This window comes from Protopterus annectens, chromosome 1.part1 (assembly GCF_019279795.1).
Source record: "Protopterus annectens isolate FY-2018-M chromosome 1.part1, PAN1.0, whole genome shotgun sequence".
Lineage (NCBI taxonomy): Eukaryota > Metazoa > Chordata > Ceratodontiformes > Protopteridae > Protopterus > Protopterus annectens.
Genome location: NC_056726.1, coordinates 1,979,426,796 through 1,979,450,419, shown reverse-complemented (window position 1 = coordinate 1,979,450,419; position 23,624 = coordinate 1,979,426,796). Strand labels below are relative to the sequence as shown.

The 23,624-nt window shown below is 41.8% G+C and overlaps 1 protein-coding gene and 1 non-coding gene across 3 annotated transcripts in view; both read right to left on the bottom strand.

Annotated features, from left to right (window-relative positions):
- LOC122813124 (phosphofurin acidic cluster sorting protein 1-like) overlaps positions 1–23,624 on the bottom strand; it is a 3,500,289-nt gene that overhangs the window by 503,132 nt on the left and 2,973,533 nt on the right. The window lies entirely within an intron of this gene.
- On the bottom strand, positions 14,947–15,019 carry TRNAR-CCU. The gene has a single exon. It is a non-coding gene; the product is annotated as a tRNA-Arg (tRNA).

The window sequence follows — 23,624 nt, the reverse complement described above, 5'->3', positions numbered from 1 at the left end:
GGCAATACAAGTTACAGGTACTCATATCCATAACGGCTTATAGGCTCAGCTAGATGGACTTGCCAAATTAGTTAAAAGACACAATACTGAATGTAAAACTAAGAAGAGAGCAGTTATCCATTTTGGGAATGAGACTAAAGAATACTTTTTGCTATAAATAATGGCAGTACAATCCCAATAGATTATTACAAAAAGTGAGGTAGTTTAATTTCTAAACATCTTTTATTTGACATTTATGTTCAAAGGAGTATTAAAAAGGACTATTTCCGTAACAGCAGCTGATGTTTCCCCCACCACGATTCCTGTGCTGACCATAAATCCCTACCCTCCTGACCAATCCACTGACCAATTTGTTTGTTCCCCAGAAGCAAGAGTTGTATCTCACAGTCACTACACCATGGAGAGAGCCATCAAATGCCTCTCAAAGACTGGTACCTCTCACCAAACCCCAAGGTAGGTGGTGCACCTCAGCAGCATAGACTTTCTAGGCACACTGATGATTGTCTGCATTGGTGATATCTGCATTGCTGTAGGTGTTGCCAGTATAGCAAACTGAGCTGCCATTCTACCCTAGGATAGGTAAGTTGATGTTGGCTACTCATTTTCATTCTCTCCTGCCTGGATCATCTGGTGGTCAAGCCTGTGGTCAAATATGGGCTGTCTACCAGCTCCATTGGCATAGAGGGATAAATCCTTAAATATGATCCAGGTGACTACAGTTTGATTAGTGACTCATGCGCCTGCTGGAGCTAGTGTATGTGAGGAAAAAGTACAGTTGTGTACCTATCATAAATGTAGATGTTCGAGTGTATTCACTGTTGCAGTCATTACACTTGGGTTATCCGGCTGGCAGGCGACCCGCAGTCAGCCCGGGTTCCAAAGTCTTGGTCTGGCGTCAGTTGCTGTCACCTCTTCCCTAACGTCAGTGCGTCAGGGGTATAAAAGTTGCAACCAACGCCATTTTCTGAAGTTATTCTTGCCCCAGATGTCAGGTGCCCCCAGATAGGAAGGCTGGAAAGATAAAATTATGCCAAAAACATGCATATATTACTATAAACATTTCCTTCATCTACAAGCAAATACACCACATAGGTTGTATAGAGTTGAGAAGTACAGAAAAGTCCCAGCAATGAAAAGGGGGATGGTGGGTGGGTAACCTGGACTGCAACAGTGAATACACTCGAACATCTACATTTATGGTAGGTACACAACTGTACTATGTTCATCGTGTTTCACTGTTGCAGTCATTACATGTGGGTAGAATCCCAAAGCTGAGGTTGGGCGGCTGGGTCTACATTGGATTTGGAGAGGCTACCAGGCCCTGCATAACTGCAGTGGCAAAGCCTGCTCTGGATTTAGAGTAGAGAGGTAAGTGGTAGTGCTTGGTGAAAGTGTGCACTGAGCTCCAGGTTGCAGCTTCTAAAATGTCTTTGGTTGGTACTCCTCTGAGAAAAGCTGCTGAAGTGGCTGCTGCTCTGGTAGAATGAGGCCTAATGCCCTTAGGTACTGATTTGCCATGTTGTGCATAACAGAAGCGGATGCAGTGGCCTATCCATTTTTAAATTGTCTGCTTTGTAGTAGGCTTTCCTTGTGATCCTGCAGCATAGGCTACAAACAGTTGCTCAGTTTTTCTGAAAGCTTTTGTTTTGTCCAAGTAGAATCGTAGCTGTCTGTGCATATCCAAAGTGTGCAGAAGTCTCTCCCCTTTATTCTGGGGATTTAGGTAGAAAGTAGGTAAATGAATGGTTTGGTTCAAGGCCACACTGGAGACCACTTTTGGCATTAATGTTGGGGTTGTCCTAAGAGAGACCCTGTCCTGATGAAAAATGATGAAAGGTTCCACAGCCATTAATGCCTGTAACTCTGAGACTCTTCTTGCTGAAGTTATTGCTAGGAGCAGAGCAGTTTTCCATGATAAGAATTTTAGATCAGCTATGCTGGCTGGTTCAAAAGGAGGCAGTGTGAGTTTTTCTAAAACAAAACTGAGATCCCAAGTTAGTACTGGTGCTCTCCTTGAGGGTCTTATATTTTTTGCCCCTCTGAGGTACTGTCATAGTAGAGGATGTGAAAAAATAGGAGGTTCCGTATTGTAATGAGCTGAAATGGCAGAGGCATGGATTTTAATTGATGAAAAAGATAGGCCTTTGTCCAGCATCTCAGTTAGGTATTGTAAAATCTGAGGTATATTAGGGACAAGTGGTTCGAGCCCTTGTGTCTGGTTCCAAGCACAGAATCTCTTCCATTTTTCTGCATAAGATTTCCTAGTGCTGGGCTTCCTGGCTTCTAAAATGACATCCATAACAGCTTTAGAGAAAGGTGCAGTCTGAGTGGCTACATTATCTGCCATGCTGCCAGATTTAAGGTTCTGAGTTGACTGTGCAGAATCTGATTGTTTTGTTGCGTCAGAAGATGAGGAATTTGAGGTAGAGGCCAAGGTTGGCCTTGAGACAAGTTCTTTAGGATTGGGTACCAGTGCTGGCGTGGCCAGTCTGGGGCAATCAGGATCATTTTTGGCCTTTCTTGTTTGACTTTTAGGAGTACCTTGGTAAGGAGAGGCATCGGAGGGAAGGCATAGACTGTCAGGCCTTTCCAGCTGAATGATAGAGCATCCACTTTCCATGCTTGAGAGTGATAAGTTCTTGTGCAGAATTTCTGTATTAGGTAATTGTGAGGGGAGGCAAAAAGATCTATGTCTGGGCGTCCCCATTTCCTCGTTATCATGCTGAACACCTGTGTATTTAGTTTCCATTCATGAGGATCCATGAGATTTCTGCTTAGTTCGTCTGCCAGTGTATTTTTTGTTCCTGGCAGGAATTGTGCCTGCAGATGTACTTGATAGGTCAGTGCTGTGTTCCACAAAGTCATGGCTTGCCTGCAAAGGGGGTAGAAATGTGTGACCCCTTGCTTGTTTATGTAGCACATAACTGTGGTATTGTCCGTCTTTATTAATAGTTGACCTGGATGTAGTAGGTCCTTGAAAGCTGTCAGGGCATTCTGTACAGCTAGCATCTCTTTTTGATTGATTTGAAGATGCATTTGTTCCTTGAGCCACGTGCCCTGAATACATGTTCCTGCCATATGTGCCCCCCAGGCATAATCCAATGCATCCGTTGTTATTGTCTGCCTCGCTGTGGGTAAAGTGAAGGGCTGTCCCTTGTTGTGGTGACAGGCCTGGGCCCACCATCGAAACTCCTGTTGTAGGCAGGGAATTAAAGTTATGATTGTCTCCAGGCTGTGACAATGCGGAGTCCAAACACTTTTTAGATACCATTGTAGTTTCCTCATATGCAGTTTTGCATATGGAATTAGTAGAATGCAGGATGCCATGAAACCCAGGGCCTGCAGAATTTTTCTTGCAGGGAGCTGGGGTTTTGTTGCCATCATTTGAAAGTAATGAGTCAGTTGCCTTTGTTTGCCTGGCGTGAGATAAGCCATCTGGGCAGTTGTATTTAAGCTTGCACCTAGGAATATTATCTCTTGAGAGGGCACTAGTTTTGATTTCTTTTCGTTTACTGTGTACCCTAGGCAAATTAGCAATCTTTTTACAAACGCCAGATGCTTTAGAAGAATGTACTTGCTCTCTGCTTAAATAAGGCAGTCGTCCAAGTAGGAATATATTTGAATTCCTTTTTGTCTGCAAAATGCAATTACTGGTGCCAGGCATTTTGTGAAGACCCTGGGCGCAGTAGATAAGCCAAAGGGCAGAGCAGAGAATTGGTAATGCATTGAGCCTGCTATGAATCTGAGGTATCTTCTGCAAGATTGTCTGACTGGGATATGCAGGTATGCCTCCTTGAGGTCCAAAGTAACTAGCCAAGCCTTCTTGTCCAGCATGGGCAGAAGTTGATGTAGTGTTAACATTTTGAATTTTAGAACATCCAGGAAAGTATTTAGGATTGACAGGTCCAGTATTGGTCTCCAGGCTTTGCTCTTTCTGGGTACTAAGAAAAGTCTTGAGTAAAATCCTTGTCAATGTTCTTGCTGTGGAACTTTTTTAATAGCTCCCATGTCCATAAGAGCAGCAATCTGTTTTTGTGTCTCTGCCCATTGGTTTTGTGGCAAGTCTGGCATACCTTTTGGTTTTGGAAGCGTGTGGAAGGGGAACCTGTAACCCTGAGAAACAATATTCAGCACCCATTGGTCCTGGGTGATCATGTGCCAATTTTTTGAGAAAAGTGCTAGCTACCCCCCTATGGGTGCTGTCAAAAGATAAGTGCTTGGCATTTGCAGAGGGAAGTCATTGAGACTGTTTCCTATAAGGTTGTGATTTGTCTTCCCCTCCTTTGGGGGTTGAATCACCCCATTGTTTAGGTCTGTAGGAGCCTTGGGGCTGAGATCTGCCTCTTAGGAGTCTGTATCTGCCTCTTTGTGGCCTGTCTGACACTGGAAAGGACCAATTTTTTGAAGGCCAGTTTCTACTAAAATCTAGGTGGTTGAACCTGTAGGAAATCTTTCACTGTCTGCATTGACTTTGCTTTATCCTCCATTTTCTTTAACACCTCTTCTGCCTTAACACCAAACAAAGTATCATGCTGTAATGGAGCACCCAATAATTTTACTTTAACATATTCAAGTAAACTTTGTTCTTTCAACCAAGCATGCCTTCGAATAACAGAGCCTGTAACTGCGGCTCTACAAGAAGCCTCTAATGAATCAAAACCACATTGCAGAGTATGCTTTCCCACTTGTTCAACTGCATGCAATAAATCCTGCATTTCCTTACTGTCAGGACCTTCTGTATTTGAAACCATTTACTGTTTTAACAATGACATGAGGTACTGTTGGTATTTAAGCACATTAAACTGACAGTTTAAAGCTCTTACAGCTAAAGTAGCAGAAGTGTAAACTTTTTTCCCCCATCTGTCCAGAGCTCTGGAATCCCTATCCGAGGGGACAGGATTTTTAGCAGTGGAAGCCTTAACCCCTTTAGGACCCTGAGAAATTGTTTCTGGGTTTGCAGTGGGGTTTTTGTAAAGAAATTTATGAGAGTCAGGGACTCTGTAGTACCTGTCTGGCTTAACTGGTGCAGGGGGTAAAGAATCAGGAGACAGACTGGATTCAGAAAAAAACATCATCAACAATATCAAGCACAGGGGGGACAGCCAGGGGCCTGTGCTGAGGCAATAAAAGGAAGTCTCTGAGCCTTTTCTTGGATTCTGAATAATCCTGGCTCTTCCAATGGAAATGCTCCCTCATGGTGTGCAGGGTTTCCCCAAAAGAATAATCCTCAGGCGGAGAGGCTGAAGGTATGGACTCTTCTGCATTAGAGTCCTCATAGGGAGGGAGAGAATATCCCTGATCAGAAGAGGAATCAGAGGAAATGGAAACATGGTCAGAGGAATCATAATCAGTGTCTTGCCTAGGCCTTTTGTCAGGAGGGGGATGGGAACTCCTGATTAAAGTAATTAGGTCTTCGGCCATTTTAAGCATCTGTTTCTTTGGCATGGATGACTGTTCTGGAGAATGCTGTATTTGTTTCCTTGTCTTTAATGGTGTTTTTGACTTTGCCTTTGCTGCTGTAGTGGGCTTAATTGTAAGCTGTGAAGGTCTGAAAACACACTCAGAAGCCGATGCCTGCTCAGCGGCTCTGGACCCATCTGAGGGTATAGTTTCCGTAGGCCCAATACTTTGAGTTTCCACAGGCCTCGGTGTCTCCACGTGGCTGTCGGTTATGGCCTGTGGCTCTAAGGTAGCGGGTGTCAGGGGCTGCGAAAGCGCCTCACTGAGAACCAGCGAACTGGCGACTGGCCTAGAAAAGGCTTCGTCGTCAGTTTTAGACCTCGGATGCCTGTCCTTTTCTTTGTCTTTGCGTTTTTTATAAATTCCAGTCGTCGGTTGTTCCGATGGCATTATGTAATTAAACCTTCGGCCAAAATAATGTAAAGCAAAATCAAACCGACGTTTAATAGTGTGTTTATTGAATCTAGCACAAAACCGACAACTAGTGACGTCGTGGTCAGGGCCTAGGCAAGGGATACAGTAAGAGTGAAAGTCCTTATGAGGTATTTGCTTCCCACAAGAAATACAATTATTAACTTTTACTGACATCGGTCTGGAGCAAGGAAAAGTTTCCCCAACTGGGTACTTAGCTTTATTGAAGACCGGTTCTGAAACTCAATTTTGAAAATCTCAGGAGTCGGCCGACCGGCACTTGCAAACTGCTTTTGCTTCAGGCACCACGCGGCAAGAAAGACTGAAAAAAAAATGGCATCTGTTGCAACTTTTATACCCCTGGCGCACTGACGTCAGGGAAAAGGCGACAGCAACCGATGCCGGACCAAGACTTTGGAACTCGGGCCGACTGCGGGTTGCCTGTCAGCAGGATAACCTAAGTTTAATGACTGCAACAGTGAAACACGATGAACATCAATGATGTGGCATTGATGGCTCACTTTTCCTACAATTGAGCATGTGGAAGAGCATGCCTGGGGGTGCACATTCTTGTGACTGAATCTCAGTGAAGACCACAAAGCCCACTAGAACAATGGATTCAAGAGGGGCAGGGCTCGCTTGAGGATTTACATCACTTGTGGTAACAGATGACATCCTCTCACTTATCTCCACTGCATGCCAAACACTGACCGTATTGCTGAGTATGTGCAGTGGGGTCAAGGTTACAAACAAGCAGAAGTCTAATCACACCTGATTGCTGCCTAAAAGATGGCTACTCCTGGTTGGTTCTCACAAAGGAGCATGTCTAACAAATGGGCCAACTGACACAGAGACAGAAAGAGAGAGAGAGATGGTTTGATGGTTGGTAGTCGGAGCAAAAATCTAAAAAAAAAATAGACATGTCTGAAGCAAAATGTTCATCCCTCTACACCAAGTGGCCAGAAAAACAGCTGATGCTTTTGTTTCAGTTTCTGTTCTTTTGTCAGTCTTTACATTGCATGCTTTTGTATTCATTCTGACATGAACATTATGAAGTTGGAATTCTTTCACTGTTGACTCATTAGACAAATTTATGAAGTTAAAATCTGAGTTATGTAAAGATCTTACAAACTATGAATTTGCTTGCTGTTTATTATATATTTGTAAGAAGTGATGTATACCAACATCTAGGGCATTAATTTTGTCTTGGTCTATAATAGGCCAATATTTTTTTCTGCAAGCAGCCTTTATTTACAGTTGAGAAAAAACATGTCTCCATCTTAAAACCATCATTTATGTTTTAAATGCTCATAACACAGGAAGACACCCATTTTGAATACGTTAATGACATTTCAAACCTATCAACCCACAAAGACACATTTCAGGGAATACCTTATCCTTTCAGCAGACAACTACATTACTTGTTCAAAACCTCAATATACAGTACTCATTACTAGACATGGGTCTGTTCCCTGGATAATAACATTTTAATTTGATATCTACAGCTCTTAATTAGATGTTGTACATTTCCTTGTCCCTTTCACACTCAAACATTCATATCTCTTCCCCTTTTGCTTTTCTAGGGTTCCACTTTTTCTTACATAATTTACTTATACCTGCCTTCCCTTTGTTTGGTCCTATTTTCATAAGGTTATTGAGGGTCTATGGTTAATGGCTGAATGGAACGTTCATCAAATGGCCGTTCACCATACAAACAGCATCAAAAGTTCCTTTTTGTGAAAGGCCATATGGTCGTAAATAGTTACAGCAAATGATCACAGTTAGCCAACAAAAGCAAAATGCGCCATAGTACACACTTATCAGTAGGGTAGGGTTAAGGAAATCTGCCCTTTTCCCACTATACCACAATCTCAAAGTTGATATAAATAATTAGCAGGGGATGTGTGGGGTTGTACCCCCACACCTCCCATTTATTATATATACCAACTCCAAGATTGCACTATAATGGGGAAAGGGCAGATTTTCTTATCCCTAGTGTGTCTTTCGGCTTTTCCCAGTTAGGGGTCGCCACAGTGGAACTCTGGTCCACTAATGATTGGCAGTTGATTTTTACGGTGCCGAGTTGCCAGCCCGACGCCCAACCTTCAAAGAAGGCACACCCATTCACCCACCTGCATGTCTTTAAACGTCACTGCAGATTTTCTTATCACAACCATTCCTTAATTCTATTTTTAAGTTTTTCCACTTGACAGGTACCAGCTCTCCTGCATTGATTATGGTTACTACCATGCTTTGTATATTTACCATAAGCCAGTTATCCTTATTCTGAAGTAGTATTTTTTGTTTCTTACTAACTGAAAACCCCATTTGAATGTAACCTTCCCTACAGTAATGTGTATCTTTCCTTGTTGTCCCAGCAGTTTGTCAGTACTGCTTTTGTACTTTTAAATTATTGTTCAAAGGGTTCTCTTGCCCTCCTAATTGTTTTCTGCAAATATCACACCATAAGTCCTGCCCTCTATTTACAGGCACTCTCCAAAGTATACATTTTATTAATTCACATGTTGTAAATTCTTCAAACCAGTGTCTGCTGCATACTGTAGAGTAAACAATGTTCAGTCCTCTTCCTGTATTTCTGCAAGCTTTTGCTTGACTGGAATTTTGACCACAATGATGGCCTGTATGATTCTGCTTGTTTCTCTCTTTCTCTCTCTCTCTCCTTCATTTCAAGTTTGCATATAAATGGTGGGAAATAGTTTAATTATGAATCTTTCCACTTCTGCACTCCCATTTGTCATCTGCATTTCCCACTATTGTGTGCCTTCCAGGTTGCCATTCACTTGGTGTTTGTACTGCAGCACACAATCTAGTTCCTAATGTGCCCACTCAGAGTTCAGAAATATCTTCATACCCATTGGAAAGTATAATCTTAGAGTTCCTGGATAAGTCAGTTTATATCTTAGACCTTCCATCTTACACCTCCTTAGTACTGAGGTAAACCAAGCTCTGTCTGTAGCAGAATAATCCTTCTCTGCAGATTCATTCCCTATTTCTAGCTCCCCTCATCCACAGTTTAGTTAAGAGTCTCTTCTTTATCTGGTAGGTCTGACATTTAATCACTATTGGCTGAGGTTTTGTCATGTGGCCCCATATGGCTGAATATACTCTGTGGGCCCTATCCAAAGTTATTTCAGATTCCTGTATGTCAGTCCAAACACTCAGTTGTTGCCTCATAAACATTAAGCAGTCTTTTCCTTATTTGCCAAAAGCTACATTAAAAAATCATAAGTTCTCATCTTTAGCTCTGTCTTCCAGCTCTGCTAACTTCTCTGCTACCTCTTCCTGAAATGCATCATTCTCCGCAATCTTGCCCAGATGCTCATATTGAGCTTTCTCAGAGCTGAATTTGCCTTATCATGCTGACAAACTTCTTGAGGAGATGGAGAAAGCTTTGCAATTGGATTTGATGTATTTTGCTAACACTTCACACATTTTAACTATTTCATCAAACAACTTGCCCATTTTTCCAAATGATCCTCTATGCTCTGCTCCTGTTCACAGCTTCATGCCTCAGTAGTTGTTTCAGTCAGAGGTAATATGGATTGGGGTAATGCATTGGTGCTGGGGTCTTTCCTTTGTTCTTCCTCCTGTTTCTTTTGGTTCTTTTTCCTCTGTTTTAGTAACATTCAATGGCTCTTGAGGTCCAATGGTCACTAAATAATATCTTCAGTTCCATTCCCCTGTTAACTCACACTAGTTTAGATGGAGTGCTGGGAGGTACAAATCCCTGTTGCTAACTAGCCTGCACCATTACCCAAGGTCTCACCCTCTGTAATAGACACAATATTAATATACACCATAATAATTTACTTTGCATATACATAACAAAAATTCAAATTTAAAGAGTAGAATATTTCATGTATGAATAGCTAAAATGCTGATAGGCTGCAAAGGAAATAAGACTGTATCTGAGACTCACTTTAAAAACATGTTACGACACACGTTCTGGTAATCTCAGGTTTTACATCATTTGCAAGGTACAGACTCCATGATGGTACACTAATCTTGGAGTCTTTTATCCCAAAACACTGATAGTGAACTGAGTAATCATCATGTTACTGAATTCTACATTTGGAAAAATGTTAAGTACATTCGTTTTATGCTAATTTGCTCAGTTTATTTTGACAAACTGTACTTCAGTGATTCAGGCATAGTTGATCAGACATGTTTCTGTTTACTCTAAATTCAGACAAGGAACTTTGTGGATTTGCTGGAATGTACTAGCTGCCTTTGTTTTGGATTGGAAAATTCCACTCGGTTGGAATTGGGTGATAGGGTACTTTAGTCTGTTGGCAGAAGAGGGGAAATCAGTTCTGTCTCTGTTAAAATCATGCTAAAAGAATCTGTTGGTCAAAATGGTTTGCAAATCTTTTGACACTAATTTCACTATTAGGATATTTACGTGGTGGAACTGCTGTGTACTGTAACAAAGTGCATACATTTGGAACTTACCTAGATGAGGTCTCAAATCCTGAAAGGACCCTGTCATAGTTATATTTCTGGATCAGCAGGGATGACAAAAAGAAGGTGCCCTTCTGGAGGTTTTGTGGATCCAGACAATAGTCCTATTCTCTCCTCTCTCTTGCTCTTAAAAGTCAATAGGACACAAATGAAGTTGCCCAAAGTATCTCTGTTCTTCTCAAGGCCTTTGGTGAACTCTTTTGTGAAGCCTCAAATAGGAACTCTCACTGTCACTATAATGGGGTTTGCATCTATTACTGCATAAGACCAGGCTCTGGAAATTTGGGATCTGGGTTACCATGACTTGAAACTTCCCACTAAATTATAGATTTAAACTCTGGAAAATGTTCAAGGATTAACTTTGGGAGTAAGACCCACAAAAGAAGCAAACGATAAAAAGACACTTATTTAGATAAAGGAACACACAAAAATCCCTTATCGGGAGGGTGGAAGCAGCCGCAGCACTTAAGCATTTGATGAAGATGAATGGTACCAAAGGCATTTCAAATGAAATGGATGTAAATCTGTGATCTCCTACATGGAATCCAATGGTCTATATATATATATATAGAATAATTCAAGATGTACAAATATAAATTATTTTCTTGCTTGCGTTGTGTTTTTAACTGGGTGGGCGAACTGGTCCAAGTCAATGGCCCAGGACAAATGGTAAAGATCATGGTACTTAACAAATAAACATTTACATACAAGGTAGTTTTAAATGCAGATTGATTAAAAAGGTGACAGAAACATTTAGCTGTAATACAATATTTGGCTATATAGCAATTTTAGTTGCAAATAAAGAAACCAAAGAGTTGAGCATGAAAATCAAAGTAAATAATTTTTGTGTATTTGTACAAATAAAACCTAATGAAACAATTTTAAGTACAAAACACATATACACAACACTTTTGTAAAACATGGAAATCAAGCAATTAATAGGAATTTTATATGAATTTGGAAAAAAATCAGTGACAAAATAATGTGTGTGCAATTACACAGTGGATAAACAAGACTTGTTAAAGCTACAACAACAAATTGCTAGACTGACTCAGAAAACTTTGCCGCATTGTGGTAAGGGAATTTGCGCAATGACTGAAAGTTTACAGGGTGGGTGTGATATAGAAAGCACAGCTACATGATGTGGCCAGGCAAAATAATAAGGTTGGCTCTGCTATGTGATAATGAATTTATAATGAAGCTATGCATATGCTAATGAAGCAAAAACCATGATGAAGTGATTCAGAAATATTTAAATGTCACTCAGCAACTCTGTGCTCACCATAGATTTGAACTTGGATATTGTAAATGTGTATCTGCAAAAGGCTGTAATTGCAGCTACTTTGCCCAATTGTGTGCAACATCACTTCCAGAGACACAAGGTCATCTGATCGGTCTTAAAATGTCATGACCTCCACAACAGTGACATAGTGGACCAGTACTATGTGCAGAGGAACACTATGTAGAAAATCATGGACATGTTTTGGCATCATGTGTAGTCTCATTGCAGTCATAGAGTACACATCCAAGGGTATGTGCTGCTTTACACATGTTAGCTACAGGTATCTTTCAGTGACCTACTGGGAACACAGTGGGTGGTGTCTCCAGTATCTGCCTCAAGAATACTCTATCAGTTCATTAACACCATGCTTTAACATGTGGTTGAGCATACAAGCTTTCCACATACCCCACAGAAGAGAGCAAACACCATGAGTGAGTTCTATGACAAACCATTTCCCTGAGATTCTGAAGGCTATAGACTCTGCCCACACTGAAATACAGGCCTCCACCTGGTGAACTGGGAAGAAGGTATGTGAACCTCAAAGTGCATCACTGCATCAGCTGCCAGGTATTCTGTAATGCACATGGTATCATTTACAATGTGTGTGTGTGTGTGTGTGTGTGTGTGTGTGTGTGTGTGTGTGTGTGTGTGTGTGTGTGTGTGTGTGTGTGCAGGCCACCCAGGCAGCTTTCACAACTTGTATATATATATATATATATATATATATATATATATATATATATATATATATATATATATATATATATATATATATACATATAGCACACAAGACCTAGAACCCTGGCTCATGACACCCATCAGAAATTCACACAATTAAACTGACCATTGTACAATCATACATTATCACATACCAGAAATATTACACAGCATGTGCTTGGGCTGCTGAAGTTCTGCTTTTGTTATCTAGACATATCTGGTGGTGCCCTGCAGCATGACTCCACCATATGTACAAAAATATTGACTGTGTGTGTGCTGCATTACATGATATGATAATAAGGAGGCAATTACAACAGAGTGGTCTCTTCCAGGGACCACATTTACAGGATCTTAGCCAACAGCAGCTGAAAAAGATGAACAGTCAGATGAAGACCCAACAGCAGGGGAATGACCATGCCAGACAGAGGTGGGCACAACATGCAATGACACCAGCAACACATTGCATATAGCTTTAAAACATAACTACACCAGAGTTAAGCAGATGCATACAGTCAAAATAATGCATACAAAAACACCAGGCATTGCTTTCCTATGCATAAGAAGGCCATGGTGTGCATCAGATATGGGCAAGCCAAATGTATTTTATTTTATTTATTCTTTGTTGACTGGGTTAGTCCCACTAGACTAGTGGCCTCTTTTCAGGGGAGACCTGAGATGATAATTTATACTACTAGGTGAAATCTGGCCAGGGATTTGGGTTACTTTGTCAACTCTATGGAGTTGCTAGAAGGCACTGAGGGCCACTACAGCAGTAAGAAAGAGGTCTAAGTAAAGCAGCAGCATGGAGGAGGACGGAAAATGTATGGAGAGTTTAAAGGTGGAAAGTGAGAATTTAGAAAAAAAGTGTTTGATATGGAGCTTCATAAGGTAAACAAAGATTCCTGCATGGTGGATGTTACAAATGAGCAGCGTTTAGATGTCTACATGGAGAAGGAATTAAGTGAGTCTGTTGAAGTGGTGCAGATGACATGGTGTTGGAAAGGCTTAAAGATGACACTCTTGTTAAAAATAATTGAGCAGGATGACCCAGGTGACAGTCCTGCTGTTCATACAGGGAGATGCCAAATAACATTTTTGGAAGTGCTGAGGATGGTAATGTGGAAAAGGAACCAGTTGATGTGGCAACAGAGAATGGAGCAGTTAAAACTTTTGCAGCAGTGACAGAAAGTAAAAGAGGAAAGCAGTAACAAAACAGAGATGCCTGATTTTATGGCAGCAGTTAATGCAGTAACTAAAACATGTGCAGTAGTCACAACAGGCAAAAAAAGGACAACAGCAACAAACTGAAGTAAAACTGTTTTTATAAAGAAGAGAAGACCAACTGTGAAAATAAGAACAAAAAATTACACTAATAGACATATGTTATGTATGGGACAGTTTGGTAAATCTCAAGAAACTCAGTCTTTTATATATATTGGGACAGAGACTTTTTGTAACTTAACATTTGAAATTGATGTACTGATGATGAAATTTCAGGAACTGTGTAACAAAAAGAAGGACATTTATCCATAGGTTCATAGGTAGGTACTAGGCTGTTGGCCCTAGGGCCTATATAAGCCTAGCCAAAGATGTACCCTGGCTTTTGCCACCCAAGAAAATTATTTTCCTGTGCCCCTGTCGATCAGAGCCACAGAAGTGATCCCTGGGGTGAATTTCCTATTTCCCACCCAATCATCAAGATTTTTCTTGAAGATTGCTAATGAGGAGCTCTGTTTGACATAGATAGGTAGTCTGTTCCAGAGTATGGAAAGTCTCTGGGACAGGAATCTATCCCTCCAGCATGTTCTGTTTATTGTGGTGACAAGGTTTAGGTCCCTAGAGCATGTAGCTCAGAGGGATTGGGATTTCTTTAAGTGGAGCATGTCCAACAGCTCTGGGTTTGACATAGCTTTGTATGTTAGGCAGAGATCGCCTCTGAGTAGGCGATATGTGATGGAGTAAAGCTGGAGTTTTTGAGACGGTTCATGAGGGCATCTGTTTGAGGCCAGTAATCCTCTTTGTGAGGTATTTCTGTGGCCTTTCCAGTTGTTGTAGATGTCTTGTGAGGTACATACCAAAAGGGGCGTACTCTATAATGGGTCTAATGAATGATGAGTAGAGGGGAACAATGATCTCTTTTTTTCTGGATGAGAAACCTTTTGTGATGAGGTGAGCCATGTAGAAGGATTTCCTGACCACTGTGGCGATGTGATTATCAAAGGAGAGACTACTGTCCACCTGTGTCCCAAGGTCTCTTGTCACATTTTCGGCGTTAAGTAGACTACCAGCTATGTGGTAGTTCATGGGTACAAAGTTTTTACCAAAGGGGATGACAATACACTTTTTGGCATTGAGCTTCAGGCTATGGCTTTGACACCAGGTATCTGTCTCAGTGAGGCCCTTTTGTAGTATGTCCACATCGTTAGGAGTTCATAGGTTCATAGGTTAGTACTAGGCTAACTGCCCTTGCGAGCCATTGTAAGCCTAACCAATTATCCCTTGTGAGGCTCAAACCCTGCACCTTGTGTTTGCAAGGCAAACACCTTAACCATTAGGTCACCCTCCCAAAAGCTTCACTTGTACCAAGATTATATCACCCTAGATGGGACTTGAACCCACAATCCCTGGCTTAGGAGGCCAATGCCTTATCCATTAGGCCACTGGGGCCTGACAAAGACTAAGCACAGTGTTCACCTCCCCAGGTAAAGAATGATATAGGTTCATAGGTTAGTACTAGGCTAACTGCCCTTGCGAGTCATTTTTTTAAGCCTAGCCAATTATCCCTTGTGAGATTCAAACCCTGTACCTTGTATTTGTAAGGCAAACACCTTAACCATTACACCACCATCCCCCAGTGGCTCCTAGTTTGCAGTCATCTGCAAACTTTGTTAAACAAAGACCTTATGTGTTAGCCTGTACTTCAGAGAAGTAGATACCAAACAGGAGAGGACCCAGGACTGAACTCTGTGGTAATCCACTTGTCACTGGTCTGAAGTCGGATTTGGAGTCTGCTACTTTCACAGTATGGGTTCTGTCCATGAGCAAGTTGGCAACCCATCTTGTGACACAGAGATTTATACCTAGTTTAGTGTGCTTCTCTATAATTCCAGAGTGGGGGATGGTTTCAAAAGCGTTGGCGAGATCTAGATAAGCTGTGTGAACCACTTTACCCTCATCTATGGCTTTGGTGACTGCTTCAAAGAAGTCAATCAGGTTTAGGAGACATGATCTGCCTTTTACAAATCCGAACTGGGTAGGGTCCAGAGTTTGGAGATTACCAATGTCTTTGTTTATGAGTTCTATCATGATACGTTCCATGGCCTTGCAGACCAGGCTCATCAGGCTAATGGGGCGGTAGTTCCTGGGGTCCGTTGTGGCTCCCCCTTTGTGGAGTGGGATAACAATTGCAGTGCGCCATTCAGTAGGCACAAAGCCTGAGGTGAGGCTATGATTGAACATGGTACTTAGGTAGGGTGCCAGTTCATTCTGTAGTTTGTGTAGAATGCAGCCTGGGATATTGTCAGGTCCCATGGATGCTGTGTTCTTGGCTTTGGAGAGTGTGTTTTTTTTACCTGTGCAGCCATGATTACAGGAACTTTGCATTCTTCCGGTATAGAGATGGGCCCTCTAGGGGGTGAGAGGGGAGGTAAAGTTAGCACTGAACCTATCTGCCAGGATGTTGGCAATATCAGTTGGTTCTGTATATTTAGTGCCATTGTGCTGTAACTCAGCGAAGATCTGAGTGTTGCCATTGAGATTCTTGACATAGCTATAGAATGCTTTGTGGTTGTCTTTAGAGTCAGTGGTAATTTTGTTTTCATAACTAGCTTTGGAGGATTTTATGAGGGATCTCAGCTTCTTACTGAGGTTGACCAGGGAGTTCCTCCAGTCATGGAATTTTACTCTTTTTTGCAACAGTTTCTTTCTTCTGTTGTAGAGTTTGTTTATGGCAGAGGACCACCAGATTACCTTCCTTTTTTTGGAGGATAGCATCTTGGTTCTATTAGGGATAGCATGATCCATTCACTCGTGTAAGTGCTTATAAAGTGCATTTATGTAGGATTCAGCAGTCGTACCTCTATTGTCCGTCTGCATGGGTGTCATGAAGTTTGCCACTTCTGTCTTAAGAAGTGTGAAGTTGGCTTTGGAGAATTTTTTTACGGTGGTTTCCCTAATTGAGGGTGGGGGCGGGATGTGGATGTCTAGGGTGATTAGCTTGTGGTCGGATCTGACCAATGAGGAATTGACCTCTGGTGTGGAACACCGGTTGCCCATGTTGGTAATGACCAGGTCTAGGATATTGCTGCCCCTGGTGGGGGTGTGAATAAGTTGATCTAAGGCGTTGAAATTTATGAATTCCAGAAAATGTTGAGCAAAAGAGTTGGTACATGAGTAGTTTTCCCAGTTAATGGTGGGGTAGTTGAAATCGCCCATTATTAGGGTGTTGGATTGTACCCTAATACTTTCCAGTGTATCAAGAAATGAGGAGTGGGAATCCTGGGGCATGGTGGGGGGGTCTGTAGCAAGCTACAATTTGGACTGCGGTCTTGCCCAGAGTTTGTTGCACTTGGATAATCTCGGATGCATTATGCTGTGGAGGTGTGGACATCCTTAATGAATATGGACATGCCTCTACCTTTAGTGCTTCGTTCCGGGTTAGGTGGCCGAAAGGTGTGGTATGAATTATAGCCTGGTATTGCAGGGGTGCTCTCTGGAGCTTTGAACCAGGTCTCTGTCACTGCACAGATGTCGATGTTCTCCATTTTAAGGAGTGCCTCGAGTGACTGCATTTTGAGGTTTAGACTTCTAGCATTGAGTAGCATTACCCTCAGATTTTGCTTGCTTGCACCTGTTATGGTGGTGAGTTTGTCATTTGAACCTTGCCTTAAAAAGGCACTATAGGGGTGGCAAGAGCCTTAGCCAGTATCTGGAATCACAAGGGCGACAGGTGCAGCTCATCTCTGGCAAAGCATCGTGGCCTGTCGATCATGTCATCCCAGGCAGACAAATATTGGATCCCCTTAGAATGACACCAGAGGCTTAGCCAATTGTTGAAGTCAATCATTTTGTCCTTGTATTGTGGTATCATTCTGGATGATGACAGGATGCTACTCAGGGCTAGGATACCTGCCTGGGCTACAAGATTGGAGAGCTCATCCATGTCTCTTTTCATGTAGTCCAGGGAGGTATGTCTCAGGTCATTCACACCAACATGGACAATGACTGTGTGTCATATTTGTACTTGTTGTGGAGTGACCTGAGTGCCTGCGTTATGTGGCGGATCCTGGCACCTGACAGGCAGCTGACAGTAACTTTCTCCATGTTTAGCCTGGTGAGTGGAACATCAGTGTGCCTGACTATAGAGTCACCTATGACTAGAGTGTTGGGTACGTTGTTATGCCTTATGGGCTGTGGTTGAGTGGCACACTGAGTTTGTGGGCTATGTGTCATTTAGGTTGTGTTGGGGGGGTGGAGTTTGCTTGCGTTTCTGCTTTGGAGGTCCCTGATGCTTGGGCAGGATTTTATTAAGAGCCTCCGTGAATGTAGGTGCGTGTTTTGTGTTTCTATGTGTGTGTTTTGGTGGTGTAGGTTTTGAGAGACTATGTGATGAGTGTGGTGTGGTGCAAGTGTCTACCTTCTCCTCTTGACTGTCTAGTCCAGTCTTGGGTGAAGAGAGCTTTGCTTCCAGTTTGGCTATATAAGTGCATCTCACACAGGTTGTAGTGTTGGGTGGTAGGAGGAGAGGGTTGTCTGTGTACATGAGGCAATTGCTGCATTCCCCCAAGATGCCCAGATTCATCAGGTAGACAGAAGAAAACACCGGGAGCTGACCCATAGACATGCCTGGATAGGTGCTTATTTATTAAGTACTAAAAACTGCTTTCCTCTAGGCAAGTGAGGAAAGTTGAGTGCTGTAGTAATTTGCAGCTTATTTAGTGCTTACAACGAGTTCTGAACAAGTGTTGAGCTCAAAGAAACAGATTTGAGTGCTGAAACTAGAAAACTGGCTAGTTCTAAGAAACAAAATTAAGATCCGTGGAACAATTATTTGTTTTCTGGTAATAACTTAAATGTTAAAACAAAAATGTCACTTTGCAGTTTAGAACTGATGAACTGGAAGAAAGTGATATAAAAAATGTATGTACGGTATGTGTGAAACCTTTTTTTTAAAACACCTTTACTGAATTAACACTTTTGTGACATAGGCAAATTTACATTTATACAAAAATAATCAAACCATATTAACAAGATTACATTTACAAACATTATAAATCGCACGTCGTTACATATCATATAGTCAAAGCAACTTACATAAATTGTTAATTCTTGCCTTCTCTTAAACCTTGCCCCTTCTCCAAAACTTTTTTTCTGCATGTAATATTCCCACAATTTCCATTTGTTTTCTATGTAATTTACTCCTGGTCTTTTCTAAGGATCCCATTTCCTGATATTTTATCTCTATTACAATATTCACTCCTTCAAGTACAGTTGGTTTAGATTTTGATTTCCTTTTTCTAGTAACTGTTTTTTGGCAGACACCAGAATTAAATATAACAAGGCCTTACTGTGTTTAGGCAGGGTCTGTGTGAAACTGTTGATAATATTGTTATTAGAGATGAGAGGAACTTATGGAGTGGACAGTGGAGGATGGGAGTTGTTTTGAAATGTGAAAAAAAAACATGGTAAAACACTTGCCAAGTGTTATTTTTGAGGCTGGTCATACATGGAGATTAAGATATGTCAGCCTAAATCAAGTTTCTTTTGTGAATACTTTCATCGTTTAATTAATAATTTTGACAAGGTACAATGTAACCAGTGTGGAAAGAAAGGACATGCAGCAAGATGGTGTGTGCCTGAATGCAAGTTGTGTAAAAAAGGGACGCTTTTGAATGGATTGTCGACAACATACAGTAAATAATGAAAAATAAAGGAAAAGGGAAGAAAACATATGCAAGGAAGGATAACAACACTGAGGGAAAGGGTCACCTAGGTGAAGAAGAAACAGTAGAAGAAGAAAAAATATGCAGGGGAAAAATGTGGAGAGAGAAAGTACATGCAGGAAGAGTAGTCGGGAGAAAGGATTGATACTAGTAATTGTTTGAAGTTCTAGCCAATGAAAAATCTGATTCTGTGAGTCAAGAATTATTTGTACATAAACCCAGGAAAAACATTCAAGTTTGGGAAACGGTGAAAATAAAAAAATGGAAATTTAAAAATATTTCCTCTAAATTTAAAAAGAAAGAAAACAACAGTTTTAGAGTACTTTCAGTAAATGTGAACAGTATTATTAACACTGCAAGAAGGCTAGGGATACTGGAATGGTGTGCTAAATGTGATATGGATGTTAATCTGTTAGAATATGTAAGATTCGTGACAAGTGAAGAAAGACTGCAAACAGAAAAATTGTGGATTGGAAAAATAATATGGAACTTAGGAAGTGGGTGTTGTTCTGGAGTGGCTGTATTGTGTAAAACTCAGTGAAAAAAAGAAGTCTCAGATCCGACTTCAGCCACTTTTTCAGACTTTGGAATCTGTAGTGCAGGCTCCTTCCCTTACTCATAATCCGCTCCTGTCCCTAACACTGCCTCAAATCAAGTTTGCCCTACTGAGAGGGAATCCATGCCTAAGAAATAAGGCATCCTCGGATCCAGCTATGATGGATCTCTTGCACATCTGCAATAAACAGCACCAAAAATTCTAGATTCAAGGACTTGAACTTTGCCTATAACATAAATAGAACATGCTGGAGACACAAATATGCATCTCAACGGATCCCCGTGAGTTCATTCCTGACCCTATTCAAATGAAACCTTGATCACTGGATGGGAAATTCCAAATTCACCCCCAGTCTGACTCCCATGTCTCTGATGGACAGAAGTCGACAGTTACTAAATTAATTCCCAACTAACATATGCCCCTTTGTAACCTTTAGCTACCTCTTCAATAACATACCCCACCATGTAGGCATCCAAGGAACTCAGGGAAAAAACTGGGTTGGGTTGCATGGGTAGACTTTTAAAGACCCTGATGGTCTATAGCCTAAAATAAACCTATAAACTATATTTATTACTAGAAAACTACATGACAGAGCAAAGGAAAAATCTGCACCGGAATTGCAAGAATATGTAATGTTGTACCAATGGCAGCCCACACAGTCATACCAGAAGCCAAGGGAAGAAAATATTTCCGTGAGATGGAAAGGGGGATGGAAGGAAGGAAGCTGCGGAAGGATGGAAGCAAACAACACAGATATATCATTATGGTAGGTACATAACTTTCGTATCTGATGTTACAGGTCGTCTACGAATGATTTAGCACCTGGTTCCCCACGAACATGTGGTGCACTGCTGGAGAGAGGCGGCCCCCTTCTGTCCCCGCTCTGACCCAGTGATGAGCAGCACTCCTTGCCGACCTTGCGGCCGGCTATCCCAGGCCAACTGGAGATCTGCTGTGCTGTGGTATCGTTACGTTTAGGCGAGATTCTGACTTAGAGGTGTTCAGTCATAATCCCACAGATGGTAGCTTCGCACCATTAGCTCCTCAGCCAAGCACATACACCAAATGTCTGAACCTGTGGTTCCTCTTGTACTGAGCAGGATTGGGATGGAAAGGGGGATGGAGGGAAGGAAGCTGAGGAAGGATGGAAACAGACAACACAGATCTTTCATTATGGTAGGTACATAACTTTTGTATCTGATGTTGTCTTTTCTGTCCATTCCTCAATTGATGGGACAGAGTCCCCAGGTACTTGGTTCCACAGGTGGGCTCATGGAAAAATGCTCCATATGAAGGCAGAACCAAAAGCAGTCCTACTTCTGCAAGGCAAATTAAGGTATGAAAATAAGACCATGTGATAGCAGCACAAATGTCATCAATTGAAGCCCTAGAAAAGAAGGCCGAATAAGTGGAGAAAGATCTTGTCGAGTGTGCTTTTGGTGTTTTGGTAAAGCCAAGCATTTTGCTTAGAAACATGGGAGATACAGCCAGTCAGCCACATAGCTAATGTAACCTTTTACACAACTTGATCCATTTTGGTCATAAAACATGAAACAATTGATCTGACTTCCTAAAAGGTTTGGTTTAATGAAGGTACAAACATAACTGTCTGTGTACATCTAACAAACGGAGCATGCATTCTCCTTTATTTGAAAAAATTGGAAAGAACTTTGGAAGATTAATACTCTGATTGAGTGAAGTCTGTGAAGGATCGGCATGTAAAGTAACCCTGTCATTGTGTAAAATAGTTTAAGGAAGTTAACAAGATAAAGCTTGGAGTTCTAATACCCTTCTGGCTGAAGTAATCACTACTAGGAAAGGGGTTTTCCAAGTCAGAAATTTTAGGTCCACTTTGGTAGCAGGTTCATAAAGAGCTTGGGTCATGGCTTATAGCAAAACAGTCAAGTCACAAGGAGGAGTAAGATCCTTAAGCAGAAGTCTATGAAGAAAGGTATCTCTGTGGAAGGCTTAGCACAGTCTGGTGAAGCAAAGGAAGTGTGATTCCCTCTCATATTGGAATTTGGCACAGCCGTTAACTGAACCTTGGCATTTAAATAATTAGCTTCATTATGGAAATGGAGGCAAGGAATTCTAACACTGCTGACATAGGAGCAGAAAAAGGATCTAGATTTCTTTGTGATGCCCAGATGGAAAATATTTTCCATTTACTTTTGTAAACTTTCCTAATGGATGACTTCTGAGAAGAAGCAAGAATGTGGACCACTTGGGATGAAAGTCTGGACTGACAATCCATCAATGGAAGTGGAGAAACCATGCAATTAGGTTTTGGGCTGAAATATCTGGATGAGACATTCCAGAATGGTAAACAATAGACTGGATTCAGGTTCAGCACCCAGGAAGGGTGTAACAGATAAGGCCAGAGGTAGGGAACCTACACCTGTTGAGGCCAGAAAGCGGCAATGAGGGTGCCCTTGATCTTCCATTGTAATGCATTCTGTAGAAACTTTAGAATTAGGGAAATTTGTGGGAAGGTGTACAGGAGACCAGAGGGCTAATCATGGATCAGAACATCTACTGGGGATTATTCCTGCAGTATGATCAGAGCAAAGAACCTGTTGCATTTAGAGCTGAAAAGAGAGGTGAAAAGATTGCAATGTGGTTGGCACAATCAATGAAAGATTGTGTCTCCTCTGTTGGGTTGAGAGACCACTTGTGAGGTATTAGAATAAATCTGCTCAGCCTGACTGCTAGAATGCTGGTCTTCCCTGGAATGTGCATTGCCATCAGATAGTGGTTGGAAGATATCACCCACTGCCGCACTCTCACTGCTTCTCAACACAACCAATAGGAGTGCTTTCCCCTTGTTTGTTGATGCACCAATTTACTGGCATGTGTTGGTCTGGAAAGAAATCACCCCTACAGGAAGGACATTCTGAAAGGCTGGCAGTATTAGAAGGCCAGCCATAATTTCTAAGACAATGATGTGAAGACTGGCCTGTGATAGGACCATGTGCCTTGGACCATTTTCCCCAGGTAATGCCCCCCACACTAGTTGGGAGCATCTTTTGTCACTGGTTTTGGGAGAGGGAGGAAGATAGCTCCAAAACATGTCTGGAGATTGAATCCACCAGTTTAAATGATTTCTGCAGATTCTTGTTAAGCATACTGAAGACATCATGCGGTGGGATCTGATGGACCTGGACGGCAAGTGTCCACTGTAATGCTCCCATATAATACCTTGCCAAGAGGATCAAATTAATGGAGGCCACCATCGATCCTACAAGTTCAAGAACTAGTCTAGCAGGTGGTGTGTGATAGGAAAGAAGCTGTCAAGCCTGATTTCTTAGGGTCAGTAACCTGTTCCCCATTAACCTTGCAATTTGAATGGTTGTATCCAAATGCACTCCTATGAACTGTAGTTCATGTACTGGGGAAAACTAACATTTGTCCTGGTTCACTATAATTCCCAAGTTGGAGCAAAATTGAAGCAAGTAGTTTCTGGCCCAGATTAGCAGAGGCCTGGTATGAGTGATAAGGACCCATGCGTCTAAATATGGGAACATCTGGAACCCATGCAGCCAGAGATGAGCTGCAGCCACTGCCATGCATATGGTAAACACCCTGGAGGCTGTAGTGAGACCAAAGGGCAGGGATCTGAACTGGAAATAACTGGATTCGAGCAGGGATTAAAAGGACCTCCTGGAGCGTCTGTTCATTTTGATGTTGCAGTAGGCATCCTGAACGTCCACCGAACACAGTCATCTTTCCTCAGTAAGGGAAGGATAGCCTCTACTGTGACCATCCAGAACTTTAT